The following is a 25,125-nucleotide window of genomic DNA, read 5'->3' as shown; positions in this document are numbered from 1 at the left end:
CGACCACGGCGGCTGCGTTTTTATGGAGGAAAAACGCTAAGGCGCCCGTGTGCTGTGTGATGTCAGTGCACGTTAAAGATCCCCAGGTGGTCAAAATTATTCCGGAGCCCATCACTACGGTACCTATTCTTCCTTTCTTCTTTCACTCCCTCCTTTCTCCTTTCCCTTACGGCGCGGTTCAGGTGTCCAACGATATATGAGACCGATACTGCGCCATTTCCTTTCCCCAAAAACCAAATTATTATTATTATTATTAACCTGTACTTCCTCTATAAAAACACAGCCTCCGCGGTCGGGTTCGAACCCTGGAACTCCGGATCAGTAGTCGAGCGCCGTAACCATTGAGCCACCGCGGCGGGGCAAAACGCTAAGGCGCCCGTGTGCTGTGCGATGTCAGTGCACGTTAAAGATCCCCAGGTGGTCGAAATTATTCCGGAGCCCTCCACTACGGCACCTCTTCTTCCTTTCTTCTTTCACTCCCTCCTTTATCCCTTCCCTTACGGCGCGGCTCAGGTGTTCAACGATATATGAGACAGATACTGCGCCATTTCCTTTCCCCAAAACCAAATATTATTATTATTAACCTGTGCTTGAAGAATGCACAACATGAGTAGCCTGTTCTATAAATCACTGCTCCTATCGTTTCAGATACATGCATGTGCTGATCACTACGCATGCCGCTGCCCAACTTGAACAATGGTGTTTTCAAGAATCTAGGGCGATTTCCCCACCGGATATGATGGACATTGGCTCTTGTTACAGCACATTTCAAATGAAAGAGCGTGGAAGAAAAGCTTTGGTTACCGGACAGCAATGTGCAGACCCAGTTCATCAGTTGCCACAATGTGAAGAAATGTCCGTTTGTTTGCTTTAGCATTAACCATGATGGGAACGAATTGATGCAATGCATTCTGCACTGACCTGAGCAGAGTATAGGACAAGCCTTTCCACTGAGAAGAAAATGAGTAGCCATCGTTTAGAGTGCAAGCTGCCTTCTTCAGCAGAGTGCTGTGCAATCCAAGTGCAATCTCTAGTATTCAATGCTCGATTAAAACTCAACTGCTGTGCCACGGTTGGATCCACTCTTAAAAATTGATAACTTGCACACAGGTACTTTTATTTTTTGTAACATTTGAAAGTTCAGTGGCCTGCCAATTAGTGAGGCTTAGGCATTCATCTTGAAGTCATTCTTCCTCTGCCTTTGCGCTAGGTATCTAGCATAAATTTGTACACAGGTGTACATGTGCCTTCTGTACTTCAAAGTTGAGTTGCTTAGTCACAGCCGCATACTTTCCCATTTCATAGTCAATGTCTACATAAAATACCAATTTATGCATGCACTGCAGTGTTACGTCTCGCCTACGACGCGCGGTATAGCCGGCGCGGATGCAACGGACGCCGCGGCTTCGTTCATCGCGGCCGCAACGCCTCCCGCCAAGCGCGTCCAGGCAGGTTTCAGTGCCACGTGTCGTCGTGCGTGCGTGTGTGTGTGTGTGCATGTTGGTGCCCACGCTTGTCAAAGCGCGGCAGCCGGGGAGAGGAGCTCCCCAACTGGGAGGCGAGGAGGTCTGACCGGCGCCGGCCTGGCGGACGCGCCCGTCACGTCTGGACATGTTCAAGCGTCGCCGTATCGGACGCCTCTTCCCAAGCCGTTCCTTCTTGCCCTCGACTCCGTGGGTATAAAACGCCGCTGCCCCGGACGCCGAGAGAGACTCCGATTTCTTCCTGCGAGTAACGTGGTCGCCCTGACCGGCTGCTCTTTTGCGATGCCAGAATAAACAAGTTGTTCTGTTGCCAGTCGACTCATCCTTTGCCGGGACCTTCGGATGTTTCCAGCTTTGCCCCAGGCCGCCAGGCCAACGCTACCCTTGGGGCTTGCAACCCATTTGCAACAACTGGTTGCCAGCGGTGAGATCCCGACAACGGAGGCCAGCAGCGAAGATATGCGGTCAACTGTATGCTGAGCAGCACAACGACCATCCGGGAGCAGTGCAACGAGCCCTGTGTGATGACTGGTTGCCTGCAGCGGAACGACTGCGCTGAATTCTTGGCTGCAAGGTTTGGTGAGTGCGGGACTTTCTTCTTCTGAGTTTTGCCAGGCTTTTGTTAGTGTCAGAAACAGAGCTGGTAATTGTGGTTGTCGTTGCTGCCGGGTTAGTTTGCGGCAAGACAACAGTAGGCAGTAGAGAAAGCAGCATTCGGAGCAGCCATGGATTTGAAGTCGTTGCGCAAACCGAAATTGCTGGAGCTTGCAAGAGAGTTGGGTCTGGATGTCTCAGACAAACTCAGAAAACCAGAACTGCTAAGGCCTATTCTTGAGTTGGAGGCTGAGGATGACGAGCTGTCGGAATGCCTTGAGACCATTGAGGAGAGGGAACAAAAAGAAAAAGAGAAAAACGAGCGCGAACGTAAAGAGCAAAAAGAGAAAGACGAGCGCGAACGTAAAGAACAAAAGGAGAAAGAGGAGCGAGAACGTAAAGAACAAAAAGAGAAAGACGAGCGCGAACGTAAAGAGCAAAAAGAGAAAGAAGAGCGCGACCGTCAACACGCTTTGGAAATGAAGCGTCTCGAGGTAGAGATGGAACGCGCTCGTAATGGAAGTCAGGCACACGGTGCAGGAGAACGGGTATCGTTCAAAATGACTGACCTGATGCGGCCGTTTAAGCTTGGAGAGGACATTGGTTTGTTCCTGGTTAACTTTGAGCGAACGTGCGAGAAGCAGGGGTTCTCTCGGGAAACGTGGCCACAGCGCTTGCTCACTTTGTTACCCGGCGAGGCGGCCGACGTAGTCGCTCGCAGGAAGAGAGAGGAGGCAGAGGATTTCGACCAAGTGAAATCGAGTCTGCTAAAAAAGTACAGGCTGCCAGCGGAGGCGTTCCGTCGGAAGTTTCGGGAAAATGAAAAAGGCAGAAATGAGTCATATACAGAGTTTGCCTACAGGCTTATGTCAAACATGCAGGAGTGGCTCAAAGAAGAGAAAGCGTTTGGTGACCACGAGAAAATTCTGCAGTGTTTCGGGCTAGAACAGTTTTATAGTCGGTTACCTGAGAACGTGCGGTACTGGGTCTTGGATAGGCCAGACGTTAGTACAGTGGCTAAAGCCGCCGAGCTAGCCGAGGAGTTTGTGACGCGTCGGGCTCGCGGAGCTAAGGACGGTCAAAAGGGTGAATTTGGCTCCAAGTCTGAGAGGCCGAAGTTCACACCCATGAGAGCAAGAGGGGACACGCGTAGTGCGGATGCGAGTGAAAGCAGTCCGACCGAACGTAAGGAGACGGCGGCAGCCGAAGCCGAACGCAGAAAGCGGTTCGAGAGGAGGCAAGCGCGCGTGTGTTATACGTGCCAGAAGCCGGGTCACTTTTCGGCGCAGTGTCCAGAAACAAAAAGAGAAGTCGTGTGTTTGTCATTATGTAGCACTGACGAGAACATGAAGCTTCTCGAGCCTTACATGCGAGACTTCCTCGTGAACGGGAAAGAGTGCCGAGTGCTTCGTGATTCCGCAGCTACAATGGATGTAGTTCACCCCTCTTACGTAGAACCCGATATGTTCACGGGCGAGTGCGCATGGATCAAGCAAGCCGTGGAAGCTCATAGCGTGTGTCTGCCCGTAGCAAAAGTGCTTATTGAAGGACCTTTCGGAGCACTTGAGACTGAGGCCGTAGTGTCATCGAGGCTACCCCCCCAGTACCCGTACCTATTTTCGAACAGGTCCGATCACCTCCTGCGCGAGAAGGGGCTTTTGTTTGGTGAGGCTAGCGTTCAGGCCTTAACCAGATCGAGAGTTCGGGAGCTCGCTGCAAAGGCGGTAGTTGCGGGGCCGACGTTGTCGAACAATGAGAAAGGGTCGGAGGCGCAGCAAGCTGATACTCAGAGCACGTCCGAACTGAATAAAATTGAGCCTGTAGCGTTGAAGGCACCAGGTACTGGAGAGGAAATGCCCGACACGGGAAAGTTAGAAGAGCTTCCGGTCGAGCTTCCGGGACTAGGCTCAGTGACGAACAGGGAAGACACTGATCAGGTCATTAGTGACTTAATCATTAAAGCACCGCTGTCGCCTGAGCAGAAAACCGAACTACACCAACTCTTACAAGAGTTTCAAGGTCAGTTCTCTGAGAGGCCTGGTAGGACTTCTCTCCTTACTCATGATATAGAACTTACCTCCCCAGAGCCAGTACGATCCAAGGCGTACCGGGTGTCACCCCGCCAGCGCGATATTATGGAGACTGAGGTAAAGAAAATGCTACAGCTCGGTGTTATTGAGGCGGGTGAGAGTGATTATACCTCCCCTTTGATTTTAGTTGAGGTACCGGGCAAGAAACCTCGTCCTTGCGTCGACTACCGCAGGCTTAATTCCATTGCTAAGGATCAAATTTATCCGATCCCTAACATCGAGGAGCGCCTTGAGAAAGTTAGTAGCGCTCAGTTTATTTCCTCCCTAGATCTTGTCAGGGGTTATTGGCAGGTTCCACTTACAGAAGAGGCTAGTAGGTATGCGGCGTTCATTTCACCAATGGGAACATTCCGTCCTAAAGTTTTGAGTTTTGGTTTGAAGAACGCGCCATACTGCTTTTCAAGCCTCATGGACAAAGTGTTGCGGGGACAGGAAGAATTCGCTTTACCGTATTTAGACGACGTAGCGATATTCTCCGCATCCTGGTCTGAGCATATGGCACACTTGCGGGCAGTGCTAACCCGCCTGCGCGAAGCGGGCTTGACAGTCAAGGCTCCCAAGTGCCAATTAGCACAGGCCGAGGTTGTCTACCTCGGTCACGTGATTGGACAGGGTCGTCGCCGCCCCTCTGAAATAAAGGTGGCCGCTGTGCGAGACTTCCCGCAACCGCGCACGAAGACCGATATTCGGTCGTTCTTAGGTGTCGCCGGCTACTATCAGAGGTACATCCCCAGGTACTCCGATATCGCGGCTCCCCTGACGGATGCTCTAAGAAAAACAGAGCCCCAAACAGTCGTCTGGAGCGAGACAAAGGAAAGAGCTTTTAGCGCCTTAAAGAGCGCCCTAACAAGCCAGCCTGTGCTACGATCGCCAGACTACACAAAAGGGTTCGTTGTTCAGTGCGATGCTAGTGAGCGAGGCATGGGCGTTGTACTGTGCCAAAGGGACAATGGAGAAGTGGAACACCCCGTCCTGTATGCTAGTCGTAAGCTGACCTGTCGTGAGCAGGCGTACAGCGCCACCGAGAAAGAGTGTGCGTGTCTCGTGTGGGCCGTTCAGAAATTGTCATGCTACCTAGCCGGCTCGAGGTTTATCATTGAGACGGATCACTGCCCTCTCCAATGGCTGCAGACCATATCTCCCAAAAATGGCCGCCTCCTGCGCTGGAGCCTCGCTTTGCAACAATATTCCTTTGAGGTGCGTTACAAAAAGGGGAGTCTCAACGGTAACGCCGATGGCTTAAGTCGAAGCCCCTAACGTAGGAATCCGCCTCAAAGTTGTTGGTTACTGATGTTTTCTTCCTGAGGCAGGATTTTTAACATATTGCTTTTGTTTAGTGTTTCAAAGTGATTATGTGCTTTCTAGTGCAATTTTCCAATTTGTGGACGCGTTCTGAGTGCTGCTTGACTAGTGTAAGGAACTAGGCAGTAGTATAAAAGGGGAAAGAGTCTGGCAGAGCTTAGTGAGAGTTGTCTCGTGCTTGCTGACTGAGCGGTTGCGTTTCGGCGTAGTTCTAACGCTTGCTGGGAACGAGCACAAAAATGGCAACTCTCCCGAAGTGACTTTGCAGTGTCCTATGTGATCCTGAACCCGAGAACGAGGCCTTCTCTGTGCGCTGCGCTCAAGCAACGTCGAGGGACGATCGGTTTCAATTACGAGCATCATCGAGCGACATCCCTCTGGACAGCGGATGCAGTCCCCTGACCATCGGGATCTCCTTCTCCCGGCGGGGCGGTCTGTTACGTCTCGCCTACGACGCGCGGTATAGCCGGCGCGGATGCAACGGACGCCGCGGCTTCGTTCATCGCGGCCGCAACGCCTCCCGCCAAGCGCGTCCAGGCAGGTTTCAGTGCCACGTGTCGTCGTGCGTGCGTGTGTGTGTGTGTGCATGTTGGTGCCCACGCTTGTCAAAGCGCGGCAGCCGGGGAGAGGAGCTCCCCAACTGGGAGGCGAGGAGGTCTGACCGGCGCCGGCCTGGCGGACGCGCCCGTCACGTCTGGACATGTTCAAGCGTCGCCGTATCGGACGCCTCTTCCCAAGCCGTTCCTTCTTGCCCTCGACTCCGTGGGTATAAAACGCCGCTGCCCCGGACGCCGAGAGAGACTCCGATTTCTTCCTGCGAGTAACGTGGTCGCCCTGACCGGCTGCTCTTTTGCGATGCCAGAATAAACAAGTTGTTCTGTTGCCAGTCGACTCATCCTTTGCCGGGACCTTCGGATGTTTCCAGCTTTGCCCCAGGCCGCCAGGCCAACGCTACCCTTGGGGCTTGCAACCCATTTGCAACAGCAGTTATAAGTGATACATTTTGTAACTGCCTTATTCTGATGCAGTAGTTCTGAAACCACACTATGTCATGAGCAATGCACCCAGTTGCAGTGGCACTTTTCATGGGCGCAGCACAATGCAATGGTTGGCATAGGATCCTACCAATCAGCTCACATGCAAAAGAAAGAAAAGGGAGGGAAAAAACTGGCCGACTATTACGCTTCTTGGTAATGTGACTTTTGAGCGCAGCTGCTGCGGTATCGGAAACGCAGGCTACTGCATATGAAACATGAAGTGCCAAGTGGAAGTGACTCTGGGTTTCGGCTTGGGCATCAAGCACAGCGATCAGCCGCCACTGAGTCTCGCCTCGTGTGATTGGACAGTAGCGTGCAGTACTCTGGCGCCATCTGAGCAAGCGGCGGCCACAACTGGTGCTCCTTACGGCATGCTCGCTGCATACCTTACCAATCATGTCACTGGCGAGCAGACGACGGCACGCCTTACTCCGGAGCCACAGGTTGCGGCCATGCAACCTGCTTCACGCTACTATCTTGCCGTCTTTTTCCACCTCACCCTCCGCTGTGCACCGTTATGCGGACAGCGAGGCATGCCGCTCAGCCCAGGAACGGGCACCTAGGAGCTACACTCTAAAAGAAGAAAAAAACTATGGACTTGCCAGGTTTTTGTCGAGCAGACGTGCTCGCAATGCACCTGGCAGGTCTCCCAGCTTGGGGCAGATAAACTTGGCCTGGTCGACGATGGCCGCCAGCTTCTGGAGGGCCTCCTGGCGAACCTTCCAGTTCTTGTCCGACAGCAGGGACTCAGTCAGTTGGCCACTGCAAGGTGCAAGGATGCAGGTAGCATTGACACTGACCAACAGGAAGCAGTGGCATGGTGGGACACAGCAAAGCAAGGAGAGCACCACCAACTAGCCAACAAGCCTTGATCAAGATTGGCCCGCAAGCCTGTCTTCACAAGTTAGGCAAGTTTGCAACATGAAACACACAAAAGTGCCCACCTTTTTCCACCTCACGGTTAGGAGAAAGCGCACAGATGAGAACTTCCTAGACAAAGCCACCCAACATGATTGTAACAATGACATGTTGGATGACCTGCAGGGCTGAAATTCCAAAGAAGTTCCGAGCAGCACTCCACCAATTTGATTTAGAGCGCAGCTCTTATATGCCCGTTAATGAGTTCCGCATCGTAGTTGTTGTCGTTGTTGGCGTAACAAACCACCTGACAGGTGGCGGCTGCAGGTGCGCAAGAGGTGGCATGTTGGTAGGTAGAAGTACAGCGAAATGCCCTCAGCCTGGGTGAGAGATCCCATAGGGTGGCTAGCAGCATAGCACGTCAGCAGTGGTAGGTGGCGTGTGAAGAGCTGCGCTCAAATTTCGCATTACTGACTCTCGTAATCATCAGTAAATTTTGTTTGCACTGCCAAGAACTGCCTAACTTCGAAGTTTACCTTCATTCTCAACACTTCACATCTTAACAATGCTCATGTATTGTATCTCTTACAGCATAAATGATGAACCGTGTTATGTTCTAGTCCAAAATAGCCAACCATCACGGCTGCTGTAGTGGCTGAGTGGCAGAGAATTTGTCTCCCATGTGAACGTCAGCATGTCTAAAGACTAGTGCTACCAGGAAGCGTTAGCAGGTCAGAGCTCTACTCTGCATTTTAAGAAAGCAAATCCACCAGACTGGACATCAAGAGATACTGCCAAAACCTTTGCAAAAAGCCCACGTTATGACAAAGGCTTCTGCATCAAGCCAATATGCCTGAACCGTGGCACGCTTTCATGGCGATGGTCCTAACAAGTCGGTGCACTGAGTCTCTGCATTGGGTTCAGATGACCCGGTATGTTGGCACTGCACATCTGTGATTTGCTGTCGAACCTGTGGCAAATTAATCGTGCCCCATAAAGTCTCGCCCTGTTGTTCTGCCTTGTTGCTCTTTTTAAACCCATGACGGTGGGTAACGGGATCGCGGACGTGCTGGTGCACACAGACTCAGATGTGGACATGGCGAAACCAAGGCAGCTTGCCATTAGCAGCAAGTGCTCTAAAACGTAAAAGCATGAAACTTCAAAGCCCTACTCAAATCTGCTTTAAAATGCTTGCCTGATGTCAGTCCGAGGAACCAAATCCTCCATGTCAACAGCAGCCTCCTGCACATCATCTGCGGCGTCTCCAGCTCCACCTGTGCCTTCACCACCAGAGGGGGCTGCCATGCCACGAATGGGTGCTGGGGGCTTTTGGCCTTCCAGCTGCACACCAGAAAAGTGGCACAACTTTCACCCCCACAGTGATCACAGCACTACAGAGGCATAATTGGATTTTCCAGAACAGCGACTGCGTGATCATTTTTAAAGATGACTATAGAGTACGGGCGTTTTTTTTAAATGGCAAAGGTGCTGAACTGTTTACAAACAGATCTGAGAAGCAGCATTGTGTCCACTATGTCTAGTGGACATAGCGCAACTTTGTGCACATGTCGGAGGCCTGTTCTGGCATTGCCTGCACTGAAGGCACAAAAAGGATAATTAATTAGTTCGTTCTGCCCAGCACATGTTCCTTCACATTACTACGCAATGCATCAAAAAACTTTTGCCTCGCCACGTAAATAATTGGTGTACCTGGATCAACAACATTTAAAAGGCCGCGCGAGGTAAGAGAGATGAAAATGCAGTTTTTGCATTATATTACTACGAAAAGTTAGTATGATGCAATGAATGCCTCACCAAATAGCCAACATACAATGCATGTTTGGAGCTGCTGCCATCATCGGTGCTAAAAATGTGACACTGCATTTATCCTCATGGCACAAAGACCTTGCATGATGATGCCAAAAGGCATCTCATCAGCTGTGGTCAAAAGCAACTGCCTTCCAAAGATGTGCACCTTCATGTCTGACCATATGCAATTTTGGAGCCATGCCAGAGACCATAAGGAAGACCAATTCCTACAACAAAGGAGCTTCACGTAAAAAAAGACCAGAAAAGAGCAGTCCCCTCAAGTGATGGCAGCACTCTGGTTAAAACTAGGCCTGCGCGAATATTCTATACTTATTTCGAATATGCGATCGAATAGTAAAGTAATTGTGCCCACCTTTGCAAGCTCGGCATCCAGCTACTGTACGAGGGTTGCCTTCTCGCCATCCAGCAGAGTGCGCAGGGTCTTGCCCATGTAGAGGTACAGCACATCAGCCAGCGTGATGGACGCTGTCCTCACAGCCTGCTCCCAGAAGAGAGAGAATGGGCTGCTGAAAGCACCCTCCAGGAGAACCACCAACAGTCTGCCAAGGCTAATAAGTAATGCAAACGGCAATATGAAGTGCATAACGCAAAAGATGCATCCTATGTTTTCCACTCTACAGCAAAAATGTAGCAACTGGCAAAGGTGTCACAGCATGCAGAAACAGAAAAAAGGCGTAGAGTTGACTCACGGGATTCGATGCAGCGAGCCGTTTCTTTATGCTTTCTATGACTGCCTTAAGAGGGACCCTGCGCAAATTGGTAAGAGGAGCACACCACAGTCAAATTCATTAAATGTAGCACCAAGCCATCTGCAGCCAACCAGATGAATAAGATTAATGGCTTCCCTACAATGGTTTGCAGCCTGGACAAAACACTCCAGACTTACTTCAGCCCAAATTCATTGATGGCATTGGCCAGCCACACCAAGCTTTCACTCTGGTTCTTCGGGTTTTTCTGAGCACAACAAAGCTGCAAAACCTGTAAGAGAAATAGGGGAGAAAGAGATAGAGAGAGAGCCAAACTTACCACCTTAGCACATCAATCAGCAAAAGCTGTAGTAACTTTAGTTTAGCCATTTAGCTCTGCATTAGGCTCTAGAATCAAGGTACACTGTCGGCTGTAAGAGGAAGCCGAGCCAAGTTGAATTAAACTGAATTATTTTAAATTCATTCAAATAAGCAATTACACTCATTCACCATGAAATTAAGGACTCAATGCAGACGCTGTGGTTCAACGGTAGAATGCAGGGCTCTATGACTAAACGAAAGCTATAACAGCATGCACCGGAAAAAAAATATATTGATGCAAATGAAACATGCTAAGCAGTTCTGGGGGCACTTAATTGTCGTTATGCGATGACAATTCGTTAGCATTAGTTTTTCTCCTTGCTTTTATTTGCTTCTGTTCTACTGCTTTTCTTTTCTTCGTATTTGCTTATATACTTTGCCAGGTATTTCTTTGCTCAGCTGAACAAAGAATTTTTAATGAGTAAACTTCTGTGCTTTGCACCAAGTCATTAGTGGGAGGCCTTGCTAACCAGCCCTGACCCTGAGGTCCAGCTCATGCTCGTGCACAGTGCTTGGCGAAGGGCCAGGGCCCACAGCCTCTTGAACTAAGAACGCCAGCCCGCTTAGGGTGAAGACCCTTGCCTGGTCATTTGGACAATAAATTTTATTACTACTACTACTAGCAAAGTTAATCTTAATCATTTTAATTTATGATTAGTCATTTTATAGTCATCAATTTTATAAAGCAACTTTTGTCTGGGTTCTTCCACCTTCCTGCCTTTCTTTCTCCAGATTTCCTCCTCCCCACACTGCCACCTGCCAACAGTGGCAGGTGGAAAGTGCGCACAACACTATGGCGCAGAACGCATATTCTTCACCATACGGCTTCTAATTCAAATGCACCGGAAAAAAAGAAAAGCTGCATTTCATTTCTGCTACACCTAGAAAATTCACTACAAGGTAAAACAAGCATACAGATGGAAGGAAAAAAAATCCAATGCGTATGAGCTACTCCGCAGAAACGCTCTTGGAGCAAAGGACCTGCAAAATACCCAGTGTCCTCACACCCAGTATATGAAAGGCACAGATTGCATTTGAATATGCAATAACCCCTCAGTGAATCTCCAAACTCCATCTTTTACATATGCTCCAGGCCTGGGCATGAGGAGCCGAACATGTGGCTGGGGGCATTCTAGCACTCACTGTAAAAGTGGAGAGCTCCAGGTGACACTGCAATTTAAATCCAGCACCTCCCACATACAAGAGGGATGCTCTATCTCTGGAACATCCTTGTAGTGCAATGCTATTGAGATTTTCTCCAAGGCCCAGTTTAGCTCCAAAATTCTGCCCGCAGGTTACAAGCGCAGGCTACCTGCTTTAAAGTGTGCAAGGAACAACTCAAATGAAGAGAAAGGGTATAAACTGCGTGAACAAGACGGGACGAGAGGCACACAAATCGACAGACAAAGCGCAGACCGATACAAATGCCAGACTTTCGAACATAAAATTGCCCGTCATGAAAGCTAGCGGTAGAGTTAAAATAAAACTGCAAAAGTTCTAGGAACTGCTCTATGCTAATGCCAGCAGTATTCTGGAAGTCAACTTCACCATGTTCGTCAATACTGTCTCTGATCGCTTTGAATAAACCATTATGAGGCACGGAGTAAAACAAATCTTCTACGTCGATGGAAAAGGCCGTAGAAGATAACGGAATACCGTCTTCCAGGACTTTTACCAGGTCCTTCGAGCTGCGGATGAGGTAAGGATCCCCGCCTGCAAGTTTATCCAGGTGTGGTTTTGGAAAGGATCCCACAATGTGTTGCCAGCGGCCTCTCTCAGAAATAATAGCGCGAAGTGGGCAATCCATCTTGTGTGTTTTGCCGGTGAAAAACATCTCCAAAGGGTCCCTCTCGGCTTTTGAGACCGAAAGAGCGACAGAACTAAGGTTCATTTTCTTAAGGAGCCTGGTAGCTTGCTTTCGCTGTATTTTCCCTTGGAATTCAATCGGATGAAAGTTCTTCAAGACAGCTTCCCGGGCTTTTTCAGCAAACATTCCCTGTGGCAGGACAACGAAGCCGCCCTCCTTGTCCGCTTCCATTATTGAAAGCTCGTTGGCGCTCAGGAAGTTCACAAGTCTCTTCACTGGGGCCTTCCGTGAAGTGAAACGACTTACGTTTCGCAGTAAGCAGCCCTACAGAGTCGTTGACAGCCCGTTCCTTGTCCTGTAGAGAGGCAAACGCCCCCACACGGCGTACCATGGCTATTAGTTCAGAACGTCTTGCTGAAGGTTCGAAGCAAAACTTCGGTCCCTTTTGCAGCGTCTCCTTGATGTTACTAGGAAGGTCGATATTGCCCAGTATCGAGACGGAACCCTCTGTAAGTGTTGTCCGGAGTCTTGCCGGAAGCGTGAGACGCATTCTCTGCCAGAGAAACTCGGTCGTCTGCGCTGAAAGTCGCTTGTATTCTTGAAACCATCTTGCGGCTACCCAATCGTTAGATTCTTGGAAGACGATGAACTTCAGCCAGTCTGAGTAGAGCCTCACTCGCCTCCAAGCTTCTGATTTCATTATCTTGCACATCCTGCGAGCGTGCCCCCAGGAAGGACCGGGGACGCCAAAGAGCCCCAGAAGTTGAGGTGGGACCATCTTCCTCCTGAGGTAGTAGGCCAGCACTCGCGACAGGCACGTAGACATAGCGATCAGGTTCACAAAGAAGAGTGCTTGATCGTTGGTCTTGAGAGGTAAAAAAGAGCCCATGGGAGAAGAAATATAATGAAGAAGGACGTTCTGGCGGGCTAGTTGGTTCATGATGAACATAAAGGTTATAAACTGCGCGAACAAGACGGGACGAGAGACACACAAATCGACAGACAAAGCGCAGGCCGATACAAATGCCAGACTTTTGAACATAAAATTGCCCGTCATGAAAGCTAGCGGTAGAGTTAAGATAAAACTGCAAAAGTTCTAGGAACTGCTCTGTGCTAATGCCAGCAGTATTCTGGAAGTCAACTTCACCATGTTCGTCAATACTGTCTCTGATTGCTTTGAATAAACCATCATGAGGCACGGAGTAAAACAAATCTTCCACGTCGATGAAAAAGGCCGTAGAAGATAACGGAATTCCGTCTTCATAGACATTTACCGGGTCCTTCGAGCTGCGGATGAGGTAAGGATCACCACCTGCAAGTTTGTCCAGGTGTGGTTTTAGAAAGGATCCCACAATGTGTTGCCAGCTGCCTCTGTCCCAAATAATAGCGCGAAGTGGGCAATCCATCTTGTGTGTTTTGCCGGTGAAAAACATCAACAAAGAGTCCCTCTCGGCTTTTGAGACCGAAAGCGCGACAGAACTAAGGTTCATTTTCTTAAGGAGCCTGGTAGCTTGCTTTCGTTGTATTTTCCCTTGGAATTCAATCGGATGAAAGTTCTTCAAGACAGCTTCCCGGGCTTTTTCAGCAAACATTCCCTGTGGCAGGACAACGAAGCCGCCCTCCTTGTCCGATTCCATTATTGAAAGGTCGTTGGCGCTCAGGAAGTTCACAAGTCTCTTCACTGGGGTCTTCCGTGAAGTGAAACGACTTACGTTTCGCAGTAAGCAGCCCACAGAGTCGTTGACAGCCCGTTCCTTGTCCTGTAGAGAGGCAAACGCCCCCACACGGCGTACCATGGCTATTAGTTCAGAACGTCTTGCTGAAGGTTCGAAGCAAAACTTCGGTCCCTTTTGCAGCGTCTCCTTGATATTACTAGGAAGGTCGATATTGCCCAGTATCGAGACGGAACCCTCTGTAAGTGTTGTCCGGAGTTTTGCCGGAAGCGTGAGACGCATTCTCTGCCAGAGAAACTCGGTCGTCTGCGCTGAAAGTCGCTTGTATTCTTGAAACCGTCTTGCGGCTACCCAATCGTTAGATTCTTGGAAGACGATGAACTTCAGCCAGTCTGAGTAGAGCCCCACTCGCCTCCAAGCTTCTGATTTCATGAAGCCCACCTCCTGGCTGACATGGTCGAGGGAGGTGGCCTCTGCCAGGGTGGTGAGGGCGGCCGCAGCGCTCTGGCCATTCTTGATGTCCCCGACTTTGTCCACCACGTCCGGCAGTAGGAAGTCAGCCACACAGAGGGACACTGGGCCCCTACCCAGAACTGCCACCAGCGTCTCCAGCTTCAGCTTCAGCACCTACACATATACCCCATACACCACAGTAAAGGGACAGCAAAAAACACTGCCCCTCTAAGGCCATTAGGCAGGAGGAAAAAAGCGGACGCGAAATTCCCCATTCACCAGAGGTATCCATGGAGAGGCATATATAAGCATTAGTAGCACCGTCTGGCGCAGAATACACGTACAGAGTGCTTTGCTCTCCCAACAAATCATATTGATTGCACATGAAAACCACATCAGAAACAGTAATAAACGAAACCCGCCACCAAATATACTAACCCTATGCAAAGCATAAGGCCATAGCCTTCAGTTTGGCTTGGAGAAGCATTCAATAACAGTCTCATGGTATGATGAAGCTGTCTGCGCACCCGATGGCTACACTCAACTTCAAGTCGAAATGTTTAGGTCTGCCCACACCTCACCACATGTGGTTCCACCAATCAACTCTATCACGATAATGACATAGAACAATGGCAGCCAGTTAAATGAGGAATACAAACCTGGAAGTTCGTGTCTCGAAGACCAGGCTTGCGGCAAAGGGTCTTCCCTATAACCTGCACGGACAGACTGCCTTCCATTGCTTCGATGATACCTTTCATCTTCTCAATGGCAGCCAAGCGGTCCTTCCAGTTTGTGCTCCCCAGTGCCGTGAGTGACTCCTCCGGGAAAAAAGCTGCTGCCCTGCCCTGAGCCTCTTCATCTGAGAGAGCCACCTCGGAGAACACAAGCTGCAACAGGGTGGGGGATCATGGCAAGTGATTGATTTGTGCTCTACTCATATATCTACTAAGCGAAAGAAATTATCAGCGGTTAAATGAAACATAAACACCTAATAGAGGCAGCATGATTAAGACATGGGCCCACACGAGAAAGCATAGTCTACCTCATCACTGAGAACAGGTGTAAGCATGAAACACAGAACGAAAGGCGTACAATCTAGACACTTCGTGGATGTTGGTAGCCAAACTGGTATTGGCCAGCTCCTTTGGCTGCTGGGCGAGCCGCCCCACCTTTTCCTGTTTCTATTCTTCAAACTGGGCAGCCTTTCTAACTCCTGGCTTATCCAGCTTTATTTAATGGCTACAGCGGCAACACTACTGCCGCTGAGCACTAGAAAGCGCGTAATGAATGGATGAAAGATTAGGAAGATGATATGAAAATAAAGAGCGTGAGAGGCTACCAGTCAGAATATGCAATGCGAGAGGCTGCTGCAGTGGCCGAGCAGACTAAGGCATCGGGATGCGGACATGCTGTTTGCGTTGGCGCTGGCTGAAATCCTGCTTGGGGCTGATATTTTTTTCCGCAGGATATCATTTGGACAGGAAGTCTTGCAATGAATCGGATAAGTTCCACTTTATGTTCAGCCTCTGGTTCAATTTCAATGCCACAGGTTCACTGCAGTGTCTGGGATATGTCCACCTGAATTTACAGAGAATGGGAGTTCAAAGCATTTAAAAAAAAAGAAACAGGGAGGGGGGGTGGTTGACCACAGTACCTACTCCTGACTGCAAGCACAGTTGAACCCCACAAAAATGAACAATCAAAGAGGACGCTTGTATGAAACGTCCATGTCTATCACAACAGTATTTTTTTTCTATCATGGCACCCATGTCCTCTCACGTGCAACATCCTTGACGGCAGCAGTTTGCAACATAAGCCCTCTTCATCAGCACTGATGATATCAGAAGGCTTGTACAGTAAACTGTCGTTAATTTGAACTCAAATTGGAACATATGGTTTACGTGAACAGATGATTTTGGCTTTAGAGAACTAGGGGCATCAACATTTGACAGTGTGCGAGGCCTGTAGTACTGCTCCTGGCAATGAAAACATTACTTCCACCACGTATCAATTATGGATGAGGCATAGAAGATATTCTGAACTGAAGTCAGCAGACCAACCACGCTGAACCTGCCAATATTAACAGCAGTGTGACGTAGATAAACAGCCCCAAATTTCATTTCACGTTAGGCTCATGTCACCAAGCGAGCTGCGCTGCATTATTTTAACCTTGCGCGTTACGAAACTTTGAATTAAAATCCGGTCAGAACCTGTGGGTAATTTCTGTACATTAGAGATGGCAGCACCACTTGTGAGCAGAGAAGCAAGCTGTTCACAGCCCTATTACTCTTGTCTTGTCCAAGGCACATGCTATTGGGGCTGGTGATTTGCTAGGTGTTTCGCAAAACCTTAACCTATCTCAAACTGGTTTTCAGTGCATGTTCCTGTGTTCTGTAGCTTCAGTAATGATTGCTCACTTCTCCTAGAATGCCGAAAAATTGTGCTTTGGCCAGAGGTGAAATAATGCAAACAGTACGCCTTTCAAAGCATCAGACAGAATGCTCATAAGCATAATCTGCTGCTCACAGCAAGCAAGACTATGTGACTGCTAGGGTTCCCGCAAGTGTACTGCTTGGATCCAGAATGAAATTTGCATGTTTCTGGGGGAATGATGACCAGCAATTAACTAATTTAGCTACAACAGCTTATCTAATTTGTACTTTGGCGACACACAGAAACAGCAAGAGAAGATACTAAAAAGGAGACATTCAAACACTGGACATCGACGCGAATCCTCATGGGTATAGTCAGTGAAATGAGTGTGAATGGCGGACATGATCTTCATGATTCGCATGACATGACAGCTTTTTTGCTATAATTCCTGGAACAAACCGTACTAGTCACTGCGCCATTTTGAAAAGCGCGGCCCAATTTCAGTCATTGTTTGCTTCCAATGCATACTGGTGCAGAATTTAGCACAAGTATAAAATGGAACAGCTGGCTTGCCAATTTGTATATTAGTAACACCTTGTACCTGCAGGAGCAAAGCATTGCTGGTAACTTCAGGAGCTGACTTTAAATTTTTTTGTGCCACAATTCTGCCACAAAATCTGCAAATTTAACAAACACTTTACTCTAGGCCACAGAACAGAGTATTCATTCGGAGGCAGCCCAAATCGGGAAGTGGCAACCCCATTGCTTTACCTATTCAATTTACGGTACTGCATGCCACTGAGCAGTGTGGGCAGTAGCAGTGCCAAGGGAGTGCGACTTGTGCTTACTTTCCACCGACACAAGGCACATGGCTGGGCAAGCAAGTATTGCTCCAGACAATGTGCCAACTATTGAGAAATGTCGGTACACCTAGCGGAGCAGTGACTTGGTGCCCCCTTGCAATACTGACATTCAGCAACTGCCTTTGTCAGAAGTACAGAGCATATGGGGCCATGCTGCATTCTAAATCTCTTGAAGGTTTCCAGGGACTTCTACACATGCTACAGGAGCCCCGAGGGCGCATACCTTTGGCTCTTTACTTCAGATGAAGGCTGTATATTCACTGCACTTACAAGCTCCTGCATTTGCATTTATCCATAGCTCAGATATCTCACTCACTGCACCTCTGCCATAACACACTAGTCCGATGCCCCTGTGTTGGGGAAAACAAACAAACAAGAACAGCCTTTTCAGCCCAGCCTCAAGAATGTGTAATAAGTGTACAAACCATGGAAGTCGCACTGCTGCTTGACTGCGCTTTCGCAGGCCTCGTTGCCCTAACCTTTGGTGTGTCTTCCGCCGCAGGAGCAGCTGCTGCCGGTTTCACCACTATGGCACCAACACGAGGGTTGGCAGCAGCAGCTGCCGGCTTTCTCTGACAGGGGGCCTGTGCCTCTGATTTTTGCTGCGCACTGCCCTTGGCTGGAGAGGCTGCCGGCACTACTGCTGCAGGCTTGCGTGTGGCCTTCTGGCGGGGGGGGGGGTTGCAGCAACTACTTCTGCCTTTTCACAGCACTCTTTCACCTGCAAATTCATGACAACAAAGCAGGTGCAGGTTTCAACCGGTGGAGCACTACGATTAGATAACATTCAGGGAAGCCTAAATTATTCAATAGAGAGAGTCGAAAAAAATCCGATTGTTTTATTATTTGTAACTATAATAGAAGTGTCAGAAGAATTGCAGTGAAATCAAACATTAAGGGGGGGGGGGGGGATGACACAGCTTTCAAATCATGAAAATCTCGAAGAAAAAAAAGCTAATTTTAGAAAACACCAGGTCTCATATCTATCAGGTATTTAGAATTATAGCCCGAAAAAGTTTCCCCCCGAAAAACAGCCCAGAAATGAGTTCAAAAAAAGTTTATGTTATCTTAGACAGCAAAAAACTTGCTGAAATCTCTCTGTAAATGCCAGTTTTCTCAAAAATGATTTTTGACCCGACTGCCCTGCTTGCAGAAAGCATAGCATGACAATGGCTTCATGGATTTTCATGCGGTTTGTTGCATCATGTTCCTTAATAAATTTCTTATGCAGCGATGTTCCTATATTACTGAATTACTTGCTAACCGGCTTTTATTCCGTCACATGACGATAATGAATGCATTACGCGAGCGTGGATATAACATTCTGTGTAGAAAAAAATCCATCTGATAAAAGTTTAGAAAATGTCACTGCATAAACTATTCGTCTGGGTAAAACTTAAAAGTGACTACAGATTCCTACCTTTTGTTGTCATGTCAAGCTTTCTGCAAATTTGGTATAGCAATGCAGCATTTAAAGATTTATAATGTAAAATCTATTTAATTCTATTTAAATGAAATTTTGTATTTAGGCATTCAGCAGCATTTCCAATCAGCATGCCAAATTTTATTGCTCTATGTGAAAAAGTGTACAAATTTCACTTGAGCAGCACGCGTTGCCCCCCTTAACTTGGCACCTTTAGCATATCGCTGCATAGTGACTCATCTTTTGGATCTTGCACAAGATATTTTATCACCCTTATCTTGGAAAACTTCTCTTGCCCCTCAAATACACTTCACTGCGCTTAGCTGATGCTCGTAAGATAATTCTACAGCATAAAATTAACACTCTTTTCGCTGCTCTTACCATGAATATCAAATGTGCAGACTCAATTCCTTCCCCCACTGCCACATTCGAAGCCTACCAACTACTCTGGGATGCCATGCTAACATTGTACAGCTAGGAGTCCTTTTTCTCCTTCACATATCGCTGCACATTATTTTTGACTAGCAACCACTATCCTCACTAATGCCATTGGCCCCGATGGTATCCAAAAGCAATAAACAAGCTTGCCGTGGTGCTTCCACGGAATAGCACAATAAAAAGGTTACTGCAACCATTTTGGCAAGTTTTGCATGTATAACCTGGCAATGTCAGGAAAACCTGTGAGCTATAGCACCGCACAGGACTCTTTCTCGTCTTACACAAACCCAGCCCGCACCGACCCAGTTAAACCGATCAGCTGACAAAAGGCATTTCCTCCTGCAAGCATCTACCTCTCACCATTCTCTCAGATTAGGGATGAAGAGCACAGAGGCCTGTAGTTCTCCATGGAGGATGCTACATCAATAACGGGTTCTTGTTGCAGTCAGAGAAGACTATTTCTATCCATGTAAATACCTGGTGTGCTACATCAAATGATATAACACTGCTCCGAATTTATTACTAGAAACGTCAAGAAAGCTGCTGTCATTTGTGCCTAGATTTAAAAGTAAATTTAACAGGAAAAGTTAACAAGTGCTCATTTAAAATTACAAAAAAAATTAGATTCGAAGTTAAAAATGTGATGTAAGAAAATAAAATATGAAATTAAACTACATACACAAACACTGCTCAACATTATATCATGTGGTTTTTAGTCTGAGCTTTTAGGAAGTTGGAGGCTCGAATTACCGCTTTGAAGAGGCCACACTCAACCCAGGTTGGAAAGAAATTTGTACTGCCCAGCGTTCTAACCAGGACACACCAGGCCCATGCTTTCAGGAAGGCCAGGGCCAGTGCAGTACTCTACCCTGAGCCACCAACATGACAGCCTACCTTTTCCATCTTGAGAGTGTCCATGTCACCAAGGAACGGCATGATCACCCGCTCCCCGACCACTTTCATCGCGGTCCCCAAGGCCACGCTCGATCCTTCCCTCACTGCTGGGTCAGAGTCATTCAGCATCTTGAGCAGCGATGTCACTAGTGCCTTCAGGAGTTTTTGTTCAGCATAGCCGGAGTCAACTTGGGAAAGACGCGTGCCAGAAACAGAGTAGTCTCCCCCTTGATCTGTGGGTTTTTGTTGTCGAGTGCTGCAGTGACATACTTCAAGATGGCTTCCAAGTTTGTCGCCTGAAAAGCGTTGTCCAGGGCTTCTCTCAACGCAGTGACCACATTCTGCTTCTTTTCCCTGAACCTCTCTAAGTACGTCGTGATGCATGAATAAGGAAACTTCTGCCTCAAGCCAGCAGTAAGGTCAGCCAGGCACTTGGCAGCCAGCGCCATGACGATCACGTTGCTTCCCTTGGCCACTATCCTCTTCAACACTTTCACGAGATCAGCATAATCACCAGCTTCCAGCTTGGGATTGCTCGTGAGCTCGAGCAGTTTCTCGAGTGCCTCCTTTTGTTCCTGCCAGTTTTTGGCTTCGCACTGTTCGTAAAACTCCTTAGGAAGATTGGAAAGGATGCCGACAGCTTCCAACAGTTCGTATGCATCCACAGGCACTCCAGTGTCAGCGCCGCACTCCTCACCCTCTTCACCGCCATCCACTACGTCTGTGCCAGCTTCAGCCGCCTGCGCACCTCTCATCTGTTCAGACCTGATGTAGCACTCGGGGGTTGCGGTTCCTTTCTGCACTTTGGCAAACTCTGCCTCAAGCTCCGACACTTGAACTGGCTTCAGCGACTGCAGCAAGGGCTTCAGTGCATCGCCAATCCAGCGGTATAGCTCAACGGTCAACAGCTTGCTTTCATCCCGCACAGTCTTGTCTCTGTCCTCGAGCAACTTGGGAAGAGCCTTGAATAGAGGCTTCACAGCGATTATGCGAGCACCAGGGACGCAGACACTCCCTTAACATGGCCACGCATCCAGACACTATCTTTGGGGTCTTGTTGTCCAGGGCTTTGACAAGCTCCTCCACGACCGCCTCTTGCTTCTCGATTTCGACATACATGAAGATGATCTCCTGTGCCAGCTCACGTGTCTTTTGTTTTGGAGCAGAAATGCACTTAGACACGAGCCCCGCGAGAACATCGCCAGAGACACGATTGGCCAGGTGGGCGTTTTCAACAAACGACAGGACGGCTGCCAGGCCCTTCTGCGATACAGCATTGCTGTCGGTGACAAAGTTCTTGATGAATGGCACAGACTTCTGGAACTCTGGACCTTTAGGATCTGTGGCAGAGCCAAATAGCTTTGCCGCATCTTCGTATCTACCCAGACGAGCTTTCCACAACTGGGAAAAGGAGACAGTGAAAGGGCAATGAGCACTGAAGAAGAGCACCACAAACTATCAACGGCACCAAGATATCCATGAAAAGCATCAATCTCTGTTTTCTTTATGATTCCATTTTTTTCTGTGCAATAATCAAGGCAGCCAAATCAAAACATGCTTTGTGGCAGATCTACCACTGCAGAATGCGCCAGTCAAGATGTTGCACATCGAAGACACTAGTCTTCACGGCACCGAAGCACAACTCGCTTACATGAAGTGTTACGAACCACAGGTTGTAAAGTGAAACCTTTATAATATCTATGAATGAACCACAGGTTGGACCTGTACAAAATTAAGCAAACACCATAGACAAGAGCAGCGGTATCGCCTTGTGTTGGCAACGATCCTCTGCAGGTAACTTCAAGTACTCAGTGTCATCAGCCATGTTCTTTTGTCAGAAGCCTGAAATTTGAACAGGAGAGCATATAAGATCCTGCAGCATGGACTTGAGGAAACAAAAACGCACTAACTGAAAACAAATGCTACATGAGTCACTGAAGAGAACTGCTGTAGACTGCAAGAGAGAAGGAAATCTGCAATTAATAGAATAAGTGAATGTACACAAATCATCCAACAAACATCCAACCTTTTGTAACATAATGGGACTTTCCTACCCCACTATAAGATTAACTATACTTCAGCTCTCAGCACAAATATATCCAAAAAAGATGTACAGGTGCAGACAGAAGTAAACGGAGCACGCCGCACAAGGAAGACCTGCTTGTCAGCGCCGCCTAGCCAAACTACACGTAAGCTCACAATCAGGACCCGCATATGGTGGCTAGAAGAGAGGTGTCAGCATCGGCGTGCCGGAGAGGGTGCGAGAATTCATCAAGATGCGGCGGCGCTGCTGTCGGCTCCAAGACGCTCCCCACGCACGCGCGTGCGTGTATCTGTTGCTTTCCGTTGCAGTTACTGCACAATACCGTGCGGATTAGAACAAAGGATAGTTGGCACACTTTTCTGATCGCTCGCAGCAAAGCGTGTATTGGCACTGAAAACTATGTTTGAAATTGCTTCCCTGTATATTAGCTGCATGCGCCGCTGGCACCCCGAAGCGCTGGAAGATGTTTGAAATTGCTTCCCTGTATATTAGCTGCATGCGCCGCTCGCACCCCGAAGCGCTGGTAGATGGCGAATCAAATGACTTGCCTTCAGCCTGTCACCAAAACAATGTCCATGCAGTTTTCGCTTTGATGCCACAGTGCACTCCATGACGTCTCAATTCAGGTAGAAGCAGCAGCAACCATACTTGACCGCTTTATTTTGATGACTTGCACATCGAAAAAGCAAGGTCTATTTCGTACAAGTCCTAATAAGCAAGACATTTATTTTGACACACTCTTACAGTTGAACGTCAAAAACACCATCAAAAGAAAATGAACAGAAAATGTGCATCAATGTAGGGGAGAACTGCAAGTTATACAAAAACTGAGCTAAAAAAAAGTAAACAAGGAAAGTAAAAAGAAATCAATATGCAATGCTAAAATAGGCATACACACATGGCATTGAGATTTGATTGGCAAACACAGATGCAGTCATAAGCCAGTTTACAAAAATTGATTTCTACCTGTGTCAAACACAGCCAGATTGTGACATCTCAATTGACTAATGGGACCTTTGTAACAGTGAAGAAGACATTGCTAAAAAGTCACAACAGACGACACAATGTGGGTAATGTACAATAACATGAAAAAAAGAAAACCTTGTTGGCTGTGTTAACGTTATGAAAGTTAAGTAGTACGTCTCAACTTCAAGAACTTCATCTTTTCTCTCTTTTTTTGGTTGCTAGCATTTTCTCCAGCAACAAGAAAATGCATCTTTGTCAATGTGAAGAAGCGAATGATTTGATCCACTTTGTGCTGCTCACAGCCGACCATATTTAACCTCTTCACAGACAGGCAAGAGATAAAGTCCATGATGCGATCAGTTTTCAACTTGTTGAAACTGAAGCAATAGGTAAAAGCATCCTCCATAGCTTTGACCAGGTCTGCTAGGGACTCAAACGTATACAGGAGGCCACCTCTACCTATGTAACGTGTGAGGCATGACTCTGCCGGAAGCAAGCTCGAGTCCTCTGGGTGAAGCAACAGCCTGCTACATTCGTTGCACTTCGTCTTTTTCAAAATCTTCCAGGCCACATAGCCACTGATGTAATAAGTTATCCATTAGTAAATTTAACGTCCAACGATTTCAGCGTAGTCAGAGAGTACTTCACATGCCACAATCATTTCATGAAATTCGTTGAGGCGTCCCACATCTAGGAGCTCATCCAGCTTATTCTGTAGTTTCATGGAATTAGTGTGAGTGCCCGGACTTAGCAGGCTGCTCAGGAGTGCTGAAGGAATGTTGCCACTGGAGGGTGACTGCGCTAAGCTGGAAAAACTGAGGCAATTCAGAGATATCAAAAATTATGTCGGTGTAGGGTGATCGTTCGAGCCAGACATTCGCCTCAGTATCTCGAAGAAGTTTTCAAGCGCGTCTTGGCACAAACGAGAAGTCATCAAGTACTTAAACCCTAGGGTTTTCATGACATAGAGCAGGATGGAAAGTGTGTTGGTAAGAATAACACGGAATCCTTCAGCTGTGTATTAACTCAGGAACCCACCCTGCTTACGCACATTTTGCCAAGTCGCTAAAAACTCCAGAAAGCATTTGATGCTTGCTACTTCTTTACTGTCTGGTCTTAAACCTCGCTTTGAGTATCTCGATGCCATGGCATCGATGAGATCTCTCATCATAGAAACAAATGCAGAAGTAGCCTTGGTACACCCAGTGCCATAGGAGTGTTCCACTTGGTGGTTTAGAGATACAGGCCCCTTAAAACTTCATCACTGAAGAAGGTGAACGTTAAGTTGACCCGCATTTTTTCGAAGCCATTAGGCTGGCAGACAGCCATGGTGACGTGCGGCATTGCCCTGAGTATCACTGAACTTGAACTGTCGCATTTGCAGGCCACCTTTACATATTTGTTGCCAACTCGACCATCTGGTGTTAACAGCCCTTTGGAGGTTACAGCGTTATGCACACATTTCACCAGGTGGCGGAAATATGACAAAAAATGCAAATACCAGCTTGGATCCACTGGGTGCTTTCATTTGCATACTGTCCATTCGAGCTTCCCAGTTGCGCCAAAAATTTTCCACATGCTGCGGTTCCACACAGCTCCGTCGCATGTTACAAATTCCACGAACCCCGACTTCTCGGCACAAATCATAGCGTCAACAATGATTTTGGCCAGAACATCTGCCTTTACATTGCTTTGCACACCAAACGCACCGAGAATTTGTTTCCATTTGCCTGTGAATGGCTGAAACAAAATTACAAGGCCATGGTCACATTGAGCACCTTCTTGCCCTGGTGAGCTGTACTTGCCGAAGGTCAATGAAACCGTGAACTTGCCCTCTGCTGTCTAGAGTCAAGTTTTCAGACAGTTTCATTCCATCCACGAGTATGTCGCCGTGTCGGTGATATGGATCAATAGTGCATGCTTTCTCTG

General features: G+C 48.0%; 1 pseudogene; it reads right to left on the bottom strand.

The window, feature by feature from the left end:
• Positions 1 to 22,011, bottom strand: part of LOC144125575 (cytoskeleton-associated protein 5-like) — a 34,350-nt pseudogene extending 12,339 nt beyond the window's left edge.
• Positions 22,012 to 25,125: the final 3,114 nt, after the last annotated feature.

Source organism: Amblyomma americanum, chromosome 1, assembly GCF_052857255.1.
Source record: "Amblyomma americanum isolate KBUSLIRL-KWMA chromosome 1, ASM5285725v1, whole genome shotgun sequence".
Taxonomy (NCBI): domain Eukaryota; kingdom Metazoa; phylum Arthropoda; class Arachnida; order Ixodida; family Ixodidae; genus Amblyomma; species Amblyomma americanum.
The sequence above is the reverse complement of the archived record's forward strand: the minus strand, read 5'-3'. Positions and strand labels throughout refer to the sequence as shown.